This window comes from Ambystoma mexicanum, chromosome 3p (genome assembly GCF_040938575.1).
Source record: "Ambystoma mexicanum isolate Mex_15411 chromosome 3p, UKY_AmexF1_1, whole genome shotgun sequence".
NCBI classification, from domain to species: domain Eukaryota; kingdom Metazoa; phylum Chordata; class Amphibia; order Caudata; family Ambystomatidae; genus Ambystoma; species Ambystoma mexicanum.
The window spans coordinates 776,007,812-776,021,580 of NC_090925.1; the positions used below are offsets into that span (position 1 = coordinate 776,007,812).

Below are 13,769 nucleotides of genomic sequence, written 5' to 3' on the forward strand. Positions count from 1 at the left end.
TTAATTGTTTCATTGGTAAGCATGGTATTTAATCCATTTTAGTGTCCTTTAATTTCGTTACCCCTAGGTTATTTACATAACATCTTTTGTTTATTCCTATTTACTCTCACCTTACAGGGTATTCACTATCCATTTGGAATTAGCCAACATGTATCCTAGCTGGAATTGGATCCGTATTTCCATTAGATCTTCAGTATCTTTGTTGCTGTGTATTTATCAATCTTTTGTTCCTTATCATCTTGCTTTACAGGTAACATTTTCTTTCGATTTGTTATAAAATCCTAGTGCCCATTTGAGGCCTTATTACTTTTCTTTCTTGGAGTCACACCTATGAGATGGTGGATGGTTATGTCAAGAAATACTTTCCCTGATTGTAAATGCACTATTGTGAATACATATATGTGGATCGTCTAAAAAAAATTTATATACATTATCTTTTTCTGGATATCTCCAATTTTGTGTACATTGTAAATATGATACTGACACCGATGCCTTTTTAATGTATATAATTACAGACTATCCTGCTCCTGAAGAAGGGGTTGTTCCCCGAAACGTGTAGAGCTCCTCATCACATCACAAGAATAACATTTCTTACTATTGTTTGCTTAACTTTATAACAAATGTTCCATTTCTGTTGTTTTCAAGATTATTCTCGTTTATGATGGCCTAATTTGAATATTTGTATGTGTATATACCTTAATGCCCACCAGAAGTGTTCTGGTCAACATATTGTGAAACCCGTTTGTTTTGCCTAAATATATTTCTAACTACATTTGACTGACTGTGTATCAGTTCCAAAGGTGTGCAGGGGACGGGAGTGTCTTTAGATTTAGACACTTTTTTCTGTTTCATGTTTGCCACAATCCCAGTGTTAGGGCCTGTACTCCTCCCCAGCACCCATAATATTTAAGTTGTTAACTTACTAATTAGAAATTGATTCTTAAAATTGGAGTGCACCTATTGATCTTCCTATTTTCTAACCCTGGGTACAACCCGGAGACTTAGGGTTTTTACGCTCTTCTTCGGGTCTTTGGGGAAGAGCTTGGAGTCTCCGGGTTTTGCGGCGTCCGAGCATCTCCGCCTACACCTCCACGCAATTGGCTACAAGAACACTATTAGTGGCCAATTACATGGAGGATTCAGCGGAGACCCCTGCACTAAAGACCGAACTTTGTAAACAAGAGCAACTTACTTGCACTTGTGTCATTTCTTTTCTACTTTTAAATCTGCCGGCCTGCTGCCGACTGACTGATTGACCCAGCCCTTTCAGTCCGTATGGGGGAGCCTGCCACGTCAATGCCCTTTTGCAAACAATCCCCTCAACAAACAATCTCGCAGCCAGTGTTTCATCACATCCAGTGAAATGAGTGGTGTTTCACGAAATTGCAGCACTCTGTTGAAGGCAGAAACGAGGCTGCCGGATTTTAGGATTGCTGCGGTAACAAAAACAGAATGTTTTTTCAAAAAACACGCTGGGCATACACACACAGGCATGATACTGTATCATGTCTGTGTGTGTCCAGTGGGGGTTTTTAAAAATCTGTGTCACCGGACTGCTAGCTGTGCTGTATCAACTAGCAATCAGGTGACACAGATTTTGCAGGTGCAGGGCTACCTACAACAGTTGTGGTATCTCTTAGACAGTAGAACCATTTCTGGTTGCAAAGACCATGCAGACTTAGTCACTATAAACCTCCAGCTTTGTGCTTTGGTGCGTGGCATTCCGAAAGTGTGGGCAGGCCATTCCGGTGACATAGATTTGAAATGTAGGCAGGCATGCCCCCAGCGCAGAAGGGCTTGGCAGGCCCGGAGGTATTCAAGCCTCGAGAGCCTGTGCAGAAAAAGAAGCAAGCATGCGGCTGTGGTACACATGGGATAGACATGGGGCAGTTCAAACAGTGCAGATAAGGATGAAGAAAGATGATGTGTAGAATGTACAGTTTTGTAGAAAGCCCGTGAATACAGCAAAAACTACTGCCATAGGGAGGTGGAAAACATGCAAGTTAGCTTACACAAACAATAAACCCGACTTGCTGGCAGCCGAATTTGGAAAAAATACATGGCCTGAAATTCTCTCAGCGTGCGTGGCACGGCCATAAATCAGTTCTGGGAGGAGGAGGAGGGACGGCGATGGGGATAATACTTGCCAGTTAAAAAGTCAGAAAAAAATTCGCTGTTGATGCAATCGAAATAGAAAAAACAAACCTGCCGGCACCTAAATATAGCTGGCGTTTCGAAACACTTCCGAGATTTATAAGCGCCTTATAAATAAACAATAAATAATAAATAATGAATACCTGCCAGTGCATGGCATGGAGTCCTCTTTCCTCCACGAACCTCTGCCTAAGCACGCAGACGTCCTACGTGAAAACATCATGACGCCGTAAAGGCATTTTATTAAGTGTCGGCAAACTTTTAAACAAACACAATTATATCTGGTCTCATACGAACTTTAAATGTGTGTTCAAGTGATAATGAAAGCCACATAAGGCACCCCTTTACGAAGCACTTCTTTTAAATTTCAAGCAGCATCAAGTGAGTGTTTACGATCCAGCTCTTGTAGTGAATTATATATTCATTTATTTTAGCATCCATTGACTTAGACCATTCTCACTCCTTTGTTGTTATATTGGTAAGAGGAGCCCTTTTGCAACCTCTGGAAATGTGCGTTGAAGTAGGAGGCTGCAGCTAGAGCTGTAATTCGTTGTATTGTACTTATCACATGTAGAACATCTGGTTTTGAAATTACACCGGGCAGCCTGTTTTGTAGACACAGTAACTGCTCGGAAGCTAATTTATGGTATAGTTCAGGCTTGGGAATGCTCACAGACTTCGTAAGTACTAGCTACTGCACAGATTGTTGTCTGGTGTAAATGACTATATACAGTGCTTTAAGTGGGATTGGAAATCGAGGGGGGCCCTAGTTAGGGGGTGTGGCCTAAGGACATGCCCCCTAACGAGAGCCCCCCCCTCCTCTATTAAGGGAGGGGCAATGGGGCGGCTTGTAAAAGGTGGTGCTGGGGCACACGCTGGTGTTATTACCTTGGATGCGCCCAGCCCCTCCTTTTAAACAAAGGAAGTGTGACCCAGCTCACATGCAGCAGGCAGTCCTTTCATTCAAAGAGCCCGCTTTAACCACAAGCTCCTTGAATGAAAGGTCTGTGCTTTAAACAGGAGGAGGGCTGGAGGGCCCAGCCTCTCCTCTCGTTTTCCAGTAAGGAGTCATCACCCACCATCATGCTGAGTGATGACTAGTTAGTTATTGGGCAGTCCAGCCCTCCTTCTGTTTTGAGTACATGCATCATGCAGCCCGCACTGCATGGTTACGCCTGCTGCTTGCAGCTGGCAATACTTCGGTTTAGGAAAGAGCCAGCCCTCCTCCTGTTTCAAGTACAGACCTTTCATTCAAGGAGCTCCTGGTTAAAGCGATGCCTTTTCTTTTTTCTGAACCGAAGTGCTGACACCTGCAGGCAGCTCGTGTAACCGTGCAGCCTCTACACGGACCGCCTGAGGTGTCGGCTGGCTGGGGCTAGTTTGGGGTGGGCCTCCGCAGGGCCCTGGCGGCCCCGGCCGCTTATATATAATCACACAGCCTGTGGTAGCAGCGTGTAGTTATGGTTAAGTTGCTAAATCCATAGGAAGACCACTTTTTGGGCAGCCTATAACTTTGCTGCCCCTGGACGAATCTTCACCAAACTTTGCAAAAAAAGTATATGGCCCACTCTGAATTTTGTTGGCAAGTCTGGCGAGGTTTCGTGAGGGCGGGGGAAAAACTTATAAGAGTTTTTTTTTTTCCATATATTAAATGGAAAAAAACTTTGCTCACGCCTACAGCCCAAAGCGCTGGACGGATTTTCACCAGATTTGTGGCAGGAGCAGCGGCTTGGACCTGAAAGCATGCTTTTGTTAATTTGGTGTAAATCTGTCCAGTACTTTCTTTTTTTTTTTTTTAAATGACCAAAAAGTAGGTAGAAAAAATTAGTAATATCTGGGTCCGGTCCCCCACTTCCCTGTTCGGTCCACGGACAGGCATTCGATTGGCCTAGAGGGTGCCGTGATGTCCGCGGACATCTGACGCGCCCCCTGATTGCATGGTGAACTGAAAAGCATGAAGTGCGTCAGATTTTTGGAAACGCCTGCCATGTTGGATTCGATTACATTCTCCGGTGTCCATTTGTGATGTCATCTTTGATGTCCTGGTTGTTAGTCTTAGCAGTGCCCAGTGGTGGCGTGAGTTATGGTTGCTTAGCTTGCCATAACTGGCGAATTTCAGAGGTTTTTCAGTTTTACTTGTAACCATAACTTCCCTTTAACAATTTTTTTTTTCATTGAATATCATGGGTTTTTATTAGTGCAATTTAACCATAACATCCCTTTAACAAAGTTTTGTCATTGAATACACATATTTGTATAAATACGGCTAATGATGGCAGACGTGTACTGTCTCCAGTTCCTACTCTGAAAGTAAGGATTCCCCAGGGCCAATTGCTACAGACCCGGTACTTTTCTGGGTCTAATGACCCTTCTGTGGATGATAATTGCAGGCACAATGTCTGTTCCAGGTCTAATGGCTGCAGACACCAAACCGACACCTCTATGAATATCAATCAGCAGACAGTACGTTCTCTAGCGCTAGCAGTAAAGGCCCATCACATACTCTTGGCTGGAGCGAATGACTTCCGATACAGTACGTAACTGCTCACCAGCCATATCCCGGGGCCAATAATTACAGACACCATACTCGCTCTGGTATACTGATTCCAGACACAGTACCTGCCCTGAAACTAATGGCGTTTGATACAGTATCTGCTAATCCGTTACATATGACAAAATACCTGAATGATGGCATGCACAGTACGTACTCTGGGGTTAACGATTCCAGTCACAGTATCTGCTCTGGAGCTAATGGTATTTAACACAATACCTGCTCATGAGCAAGCCTGGGGTTAATGACTGCAGAAACAGTAAAAACCCCATGCACCCTTTCCTTCTCCCGTGTCCTTTCCCATTCCTAATTCCCCTCTGACACCCATTGTGCCACGATTTTCAAAACGTGTTTAGTGGAACTGATGGGATGCTCATTCACTCATGCATCATAGTTGTGCACATTGAGGTGCTCTTTTCCCACCACATGTGCAAATGTACAAGGCAGAGGGTGGAAAGGGGGTTCTAGGCATTAAGTAAATCCCGATTTTCAAAAGAGGTGCACTTTTCAAAGCACAGGAAAAAATAAACATTTCCCTGTGCCTATTTGGAACAGGTACCGGGATATATAAAATGTATGAGAAGGTCACTTCTGACCCTCTCATGCAAGTGAGTGAATGCTGTGTGTGAGTAAGTGAGTGCATGTTAAGTCAAAACATGTGGGTGTGTTTGTGCTGAATCATTGAGCTGCTTTTGGCTGGTGAGGTTAGCACAGTAACAGTGCACTTAAAAAAAATAATAAGATAATTGGCATTTTCAACAGTAAGAACACATGTAACCCCCATCTCTTCACACCCCCACCTTCTCCCCCTTTCAATCCCAACACATGTAACCAACCATGCACCCAGTCCTAATCTGCCCCCCCGCCCCCCGCCCCTGATTCCATAAACTCACTAGATGGCTCTCGGTCCCAAGTTTCTGTGAGTGGCCAGCTCTCTCGCCAGTCATTGTACCAGCCCTTGCACCATTTGAGAAACCTCCCCCACCCACATAGTCCTCGCCTCCCCCAGCCATATCTCCTCCCAACTTCCTGTGAAAGCACCCTCCCCAAGTGGAGGAAGTACGGAGCAAGTACTTGCACTCACGATGCGGCCCGCAAGTCCTGCTGCAAGTAATGCAGGACAATGTCCCAGTCTAAGAGAAACCTTTGGTGATACCCTTGAATCAAATAGGTGACCCACTCCAGTGCCACAAAGTTAGATTTTACTAACCCATTCATGTTCTGGGGGGAGGGGGGCAGCTTTTTGTTTCTATTGGTGTGCCACACAAGCGTTGCTGCCACTATCAGAATGATGTACGTCTTTCTTTGAGCTTTCGAGGGTAGATTTTCCAGAACCCCGGCCATTTCCAGGATGGCCATCCCTATCTTGTCCGGCATGTGCTGATGCAGTTGGGTAGAATTTATGTAGTTTTTATGGGGTGAGATGCCATTGAACCATTATCTTATACCACATCTCCTGAATCTGGATGGCCTGCATGAGCTTGGGGATATCTGCACATAACTGAGTCCAAAGTTCCCCCTCCTGCGGCTGCCCCACTGCAGTTTCCCTATGGTATGGTATTTTTTTATTTATATAGCGCCTATCCACAGGCAAGTGGTTGAAAGCGCTCAAGGAGGGCGGGAACATGGGAGGCGGGGGGACAAACAGTCTCTCAGAGACCTTGAAATTCTGTAGTCTGCACAGGCAGAGTAAGTGCGTAAAAAGTACATTTTTTTTTTTATTTTTTTTTATTTTTATACGGTTTGGTCAACCTTTAAAAATACAGGACAGGAAAATCACACCCAAACAACTACATCTCCTTGTCCTTTTTTAAAATCCATTTCCCTCGCCACCCTTCTACACACAATTTCACAAGTTACAAGAATCTTGATGTCCAAGCCGTATTCACTGCAAAGGTTCATTCGACACTGGGCACTTGAGTTGGTTCTTTCATGTCCAATCTTGTTTTTAAGACCTGGAGCAAGGTTATCAGATTAAACAATACTGTTCGGTTTGAGCCTTCGAAGAACATTTCCCACCATTTTTCCGAGCTCCTTGGGCTAATGTTATGAATGATTGGCGAAAAAATCCGTCCTCTTTCTTTCTCAAAACTCGGGCATGACATGATCAAGTGCTTTAGAGATTCTATATCAAGATTGCAGAAGCGGCACATTTGATCAATATTTGCATACTTAGGCCAAGAGCTTAAACGTTCTTTTGTACTTAGTGCGTTTAATCTGAATCTCATGTACAAGGCTCTTGCGTGCTGATTTGGCAGATGCGTTAGGTAAGAGTGGCGTTGATTGAAAGCTTTCGCCTCGCCTGGGACTTCGTGCATTAACTTACACTTTGTTCTTTGATCACAGGTCTTAATCCAATCTAGCCGCCAAATCTTCATCTTTGCTGCATCCGGATTTTCCACTAGCAAAGCAGAAGTGATATCGTACTCGCCTAACAGATCTTGACATAGCTGATTCCACTTGGCGAGTATTGTGTAGTCTTTCGCACTATCAGGCATATGCACAATTAGAAATTGGGGTGCCGGAGTCCTTAGCACCGTTTTACGGTAAAGGCTTAGCAGGTTCCACAGAACTCTTGCATGTATTGAGATTAAGCCAAGCTCATACCGTATACAAACAGTTGCGACCCCCCTCGGTAGGTGAAGTACACGAGACCAAAAGATGTTTTCTAGTGAGTTCCATAAGTCATTAGAGCAGCCGAAGGCATTTTCCCCTCCGTAGATCAGACTCGGGACCACTTTCTGCTGAAAAAATGAAATTGTCGGCTTCAGCGAAAATTTGCCATATTTGTTGTTAATTAAGCATGCTTGGCTTGCTAATTGCCGACATTTACTTTTTACCACTTCCGTCCAAGGTGCATCGTTTCTGCTTGCACTGATGGTCATACCTAGATATTACGTACTTTTTACGATCTTGATGCGTTCGTTGGCAATATACCAATGCTCTTTCGACCCCTTGCCGAGGACTCCTTGAAGGTTCCCCAATATCAAATTTTCGGTTTTTAGTCTATTGATTTGCAATCCGTTTGAAGTTATGTAGGTATTTATCAGATTCATTTTTCGCTGAAGACCTATTGGCGTCTGGTCTATTAAGACGAGATCGTCAGCGTATAGCAGGTAGTTGATGGGTACTCTGTGGATTTTTGGGGGAAACAGATTGTTACCACAAAAAATCTCGTTCACATCCGATATAAACAAGTTGAATATTGTTGCTGCCAAGGGGCAGCCCTGCTTCACACCCTTAAGTGTTTTGATTTTTGCAGACAGAGTGCCCTTCAAGTCCAACCGAACTCTAATAGTCGTCTCGGAGTGTAGTTCCTGAATTGCACTCAATAAACTTGGCGGACAGTCCCATTTACTCAGTTTTTCCCACATCCTCTCTCTGTTGATACTATCAAACGCCTGCGAGAGGTCAATCAGAGCCAAATAGATTTTTGTATTCGTTCTGAGTGCTTCCATCTTTAGGAGATTTAATAGCAACAGGTTGAGACCACAACCTACTCCTCTTACGAATCCAGCTTGTCTCTGATCTATGTGCTTAGATTCTTTTGCCCACCTCACAAGTTTGCGTTGAAGCAGAGTTGCATAAATCTTCCCCACCACATCAAGAAGTGCTATCGGGCGATAGTTTTTAGGGTTGATTCGATCACCTTTTTTAAAGATGGGAACCACAATAGCACTTTTCCAAGAGTTGGGGGTAGATCCACTCATTGCAATACGATTAAATAGAGTGACACAGAAGTCTGCCCATAGTTCTGGATTGCGTTTGATTGTGTAATTAGTTAGTCCATCAGGACCTGGCGCTCTGGATTCACTCAATCCCTTGATTATTGAGAGAATTTCATCTCTTTCAAATTGCAAGTCCCATTTGGATTCGGGCAGGAATATACTGGCACTTGCTGGATCGTCTTTGCTGAATAATGTAGAGTAGAATTCGACCCAGGCTTGCTCACTAACAGCGTTAGCCTGTAGAGCGTATTGTGATGTTGCACTGTTGTTTATTAGACTCCAGAATTCAGCTGAATTGCGCCCCTCCATTTTTTCCATCATCTTCTCAGAGTCATTTTGTAGTATAATGGCCGCGTGTGACTTAAGCCAATGTTTGTATTTCTGTTTGATCATTCTTTAATTTGTTTTACATTTATATTGGAGATGGTTTTGGTTTTCCTTAATTCCTGTCTCATCAGACGTTTATGCTGTAGCACACAAAGATCAAATTTGTGTTTACGGTGTAATTGAACATGGCTCAATTTAGATCTTCTTTCTTCAAATTGAACTAGTAAATGTTGATATTCGAGAGCCTCAGTATTTCCTTTAAATTTTGATGTTATAGCCTCTACTTCAGTGTCTAAAAGATTAAGTCGAATCCTGCTTGGGCCTATTTTTACCATATGAGGCCATACTTGCTGCGGGCAGACACATTTTTTGTGAAGAGTCAGTTGTACCATTTCATGATCACTATGAACCATTTTTTGGACGTTGAGGTGCAGAACTCTCTTAAGAAGATTTTCGGTTACGAAAATGTAATCAAGTACTGATGTTGATTCATCTCTTCTTCAAGTTGGCTGCGCCAGGATATCGCCTATGGTGTTGCCGTTTAGCATATGTATTGCACGAAGGTCCATTTCATCGCACCATTGAGCTGCTTTAGGTTCAAGTTGGAATTTCTCTTTCACGCAGTCCAAGTTCAAATCACCACAAACAATCAGATTCAGCGAGGCTTCTGTCCCAAGGAGGTCGTCTATCACAGTTGTCACAGTGTCAAGAAAAGAAGATGCAAGTTTGTTTCGATGGTTCCAATATACATTAAGAATATGTAGGCGGTCAATGTTCTTTTCATTAGGTTGGGATACGCCAATTGTTGAAAATTGGATAAAGGGAGACAGGTTCTGAGAGTCTATAATCCTGAAACCCACCGCCTTTCTCACTGCTGTCAGCAAACCCGACATAGGTCTTCCTTTGGCTTGGCGAATCGCCGGATTACAAACAATTTCAAAGCCTTCTAAAAGAGGACTGGAGCTTAGCCAAGTTTCTTGAAGGCACAACAGATCCAAATTAGTTGCCCATGATGTTTGAAACAAGTGGCTAAAGCCTCTAGTATTCCAGGAAGCCAGTCGACAGACATTTTGCGTCTCAGACGCCTGGCGTTATTTATTACCACTCTTATTTAACGAGCCTGCAAGCCAAGACCAGTCAGATTCTACTTGAGTTAAAGCGGGCTCACTTGCACTTTCCACAAATGTCTTAGAACTGCGTATGGATCCATTCACAGTGATTCGTATACACTCTCCTGTCAGCGTGTGTTTAGATGATTTTGCCACAGGGATAGGCTTCAGTGCTGGGCTTTCAGACAATATAGCGAATGGTCGTATTTCAGGCTGCTGTGTGTAGGCTCGACTCTTCCCATCTACTGTGCCACAAGGATCTCTTTTGTGAGTTGGCAATTGCAAGCAACCATCTGCTCTTGATATATCGAACCCCAAGGACATTAGGACAGGCCCAGCATCAAGCAAAGCTTCAGCGATCAATTTTGATTGAAGATGTAAAATGACAGCATCATTTTTCTTCTCGTCATAGAATTCTACAATTCTAAGATCGTCAGATTCAATTGCTCTTAGGCTAGGAATCAGGTGACACAACCAGAGTACGTTGTGCCGATTTAAGATTAGATCATCCGAAGATTCAATACGCTCGAGTAACAAGCGTTGCAGACCATGAGAATCTTGTTTCACTGAATGAGATTCTCTTTCCTTATTGACGTTTTGTTTCATCTTCGGTAATTTCTGCGTCTCTTGTTGTAACTTAACCTGAGGGCTAAGTACCGGTCCCCTAGGAAACCTTCCAGGGTCACAAGATACACCAGCGAGATCGGGGAGCACCGTCTCACTAGCCGTCGGCATCTTCACCTGTCCGTTACATCCTATGCTGACAACCTTATTAAGCGGTAAGGCACTAGACGCTCTCGCCCTTACTTCAAGCAGCTTTCTTTTGTCCTCTAGCGTTGTAAATTTCAAATTTACTGCTTCTTTTTCAGGTGATGAACTGGTTATTAGTGGAATCAATTGACATGTTCTGGATAAAGTCTGTATTTCATCAGAGATTGTCATTCCATTGTTATGTGCATTAGAGGACATCATGGCTGACTGCTTACCATCACCTACGGCCTGGTCGGCCGTCGACTGTTGGTTGTTCTGCAATTGTACCGGGACACCAGGTTGGCCCACTTTTGTGGCCAGTAGTGGCAAATTCTCTTCTGCTGTTGGTACTTTGAGGACAAACATTGACCGTTCATGATCGTCTTTTATTTCACTGTTGCACAAGTCTTCGTCCTCGTAGGTTGAAACATTTATCAAAGTGTCGGATATATCACTGATGCGGGTATAAGAGTCATTCGAATCCTTGGCTACTTTTGAACTGCTTTTTTCAGTTTGGTTGCGAGCTATGTGAGCTAAGTTTGTGGACACACCATTCACCCTTATGTCTAAATTTTTAAGGTTCCTCAGAAACTTGAGCGAGTTGTTGTTGCGTCTCTTAGCTTTCTTTTTCGGTTGGTTTTTAGTCTTCATTCCTAGGGCCCCATTTACGGAGCTGTTTGAATTACTCGTCTTCTGTGAGTCCCCAGCAGGTTTAAATATAGAAAATAGCCCAGTGGGTTCCACCTCAATGTTCTTCGCCGCCTGAGATAGGACAGAGGAGTACGGCTCCTGAATGATGACTTCATTCGACGTGGATGGTCTTTGTGGATCTTGTAGAGCCAGGTTTGCCACGTCTTGGGCCTCCATTACCACTTTGGCGAAACCAGACTTGAGACTCGTTGCTTCACTACTAATTGGAGTATGAACCTTTGAAGCGACCACGCAGCAGTCGTTATATCCATCCAAACTGGCAGTAGACTGTTTCACGAGCACACTCGCCTTAGCATACGTCTGTTGGTCGGAGGCAGCTACTGTTGATATCTGTACATCGTTTGCAGTTTTTTGCGTTTGGCACTTTAGACAAAGAGGATCACTTGTTTGCACATCACATCCTTTATTTTTATGGAATATTTTCAAGGCTTCCTTAGCAACCTCTGCCAGTAGTTTTTTGTCAATATTTGCATTTGTAATTTGGTTTAGAAGTGCGGCTTCTGTTATATCTGACTTCCTAATCATCTCTTCAACCATATTCTTAGATTCCGACATTTCCTTTCCAAGGTTTACTGAGTTATTGGACAATCTGCAGACCCCTGCAGATAGGTCTTTGATCGTATCATTTAAACTTTCGTATAGTTTAAGAAAAGGAGCAATCGATAAATTTAGAGAGGACATTATCAAGGCCTGTAGATCTTGCATTGTTGGCATGTTCCTTGCAGATTCAGGCATGGTTGCTTTACTAGGCACACCTTTCTTTTTGTAAACAGGCCGTCTAATCTTGGGACATGGCCGCTCCATCAACGAAGAATCGGAAGACACTTGTCCAGCGAGGACGTCACTAGGTGCTTCATCCGAGTTGCAAGAGTCATGCTCTATTTCTGGGGGCAGAGTGCGGTGAGGTGAAATACTGTACACAAGCCTTTTAGCTTTTTTATTTTGAGAACATCTCAAACTGGGTGAAAGGCTTTCATCACGTCTCGTACGCTTCGTCAGGTATCCAGCTCCGTTCTTCTGATGCTTCTCAAGTAGAGGACGAGTCTCACTGTCGACTTGGAAGCACTCGCTTTCCATGTCAGCCGTTTTAGAGACATCAATGTTTTTGCTGATTTTGACCTTAGATGTTCTTTGTTGATTTATGCGAGTGAGATCAGCCAGCAATTTATTAACCACCTCCAGCGAGTTTCTTCGCTCTCTACCATATACTATGTCGATGTCAGTGATGGAGTGAGTATTCGCTGAAACTTTATGTTGGAAGTCTAAAGCAGGGCTCAACCGCCTTATTTCACAACTTTCCAAAGATCCACTGAACACAGCATCGTCGTCATCACTGCCTAGGGAGTGCCGTGGGACATCAACTGTAAGCCCGGTAGTGGATCGTGCAGATTCTAGAGTCTCCGGATCGCAGCACTGCGTCGACTTTTTGGGAGGCTCTGTTTCACAATAAACGCTCTCGGTGTTACTATTCGGGGAGTCATCATTAGGCGACCGTCGGCGAGACTCGCTTAGAGTCGGGCCAACCGGCTCTGCTGTTAAATTGAGGATCATACCCAACTCTTGAGGGGCAGTAAGTGAAGAATTAGAGGAACGGAGACTTTCTAGCAATGGCATGGACAGATGGCCAGTCATTAACTTCTTGCCTTTGCAGTTTTCCTGAATTGCATCACACATATCAGACCCATCCAGTACACAGGCCAACCTCGCTCCAACCACAAGTTCGGCCGCACGCGTTGAGGGCACGGCGTTCGCGTCAGTCACAGCAGATAGTGATCCACAGGGCTTGTCCGACAAACCAAGCAGAGGGCTTAACGAGGGGCTTGTCAATATTTGCTGTGTGTATTGCTCGGCAAGTGCACGATTTGCCACTTTAGGTGCGAATAAAGGTTCAGGCGTGGTAAATTGAGCACAGGCATTCGTGTTAGCACTTACTTGTTGAAAAGCAGCGGGAGATAATTCCGTGGAGGCGTTAATACGTTGGATGTCAATTCAGCCGGCTCCTCTAATACACTGCTCACAGTTTCAACCCAGACCGCCATGTCAGCCCTGCCTCGTTTTCTCATGGCCGTTATTTCCATTGTGGCAGCTTCGAACCTCCGCTGCGCCCGAGTTTTGGGCGAGAGGACCACCTTCATCATCTTCTCAAGGGAATTCAAGGGAATGCACGGGACCTCGCTCCCCTCAAACTCCTAAGACTCCCAAGACTCAGCGCCGACTCCGCGTCCGCTCCGCGGGAGAATCGGGTCTTTCAGCACGCTCGGCACGCCCACAGCCGAATCAGGAATCAGGCAGCAGTGAAGACACACTGCGAAATCAAGGCGAACAGGGAGACACTCCGTTCACTCCCAAGACTCAGCGCCGACTCCGCGTCCGCTCCGTGGGAGAATCGGGTCTTTCAGCACGCTCGGCACGCCCACAGCCGAATCAGGAATCGGGCAG

General features: G+C 44.5%; 2 protein-coding genes across 3 annotated transcripts in view; one reads left to right on the plus strand and one right to left on the minus strand.

The window, feature by feature from the left end:
- The window catches only part of NIF3L1 (NGG1 interacting factor 3 like 1), a 278,588-nt gene extending 276,207 nt beyond the window's left edge, over positions 1–2,381 (minus strand). Inside the window, exon 1 of the mRNA XM_069651734.1 lies at positions 2,298–2,381. The gene's annotated coding sequence lies outside the window, so the exon portion shown is untranslated. The remainder of the gene's footprint in view (positions 1–2,297) is intronic.
- A 42-nt stretch (positions 2,382–2,423) lies between these two features.
- The window catches only part of PPIL3 (peptidylprolyl isomerase like 3), a 293,216-nt gene continuing 281,870 nt past the window's right edge, over positions 2,424–13,769 (plus strand). The window contains exon 1 of one of the 2 annotated variants that reach the window (XM_069651737.1): positions 2,424–2,535. The gene's annotated coding sequence lies outside the window, so the exon portion shown is untranslated. The remainder of the gene's footprint in view (positions 2,536–13,769) is intronic. The other variant, XM_069651736.1, reaches the window with a different exon arrangement.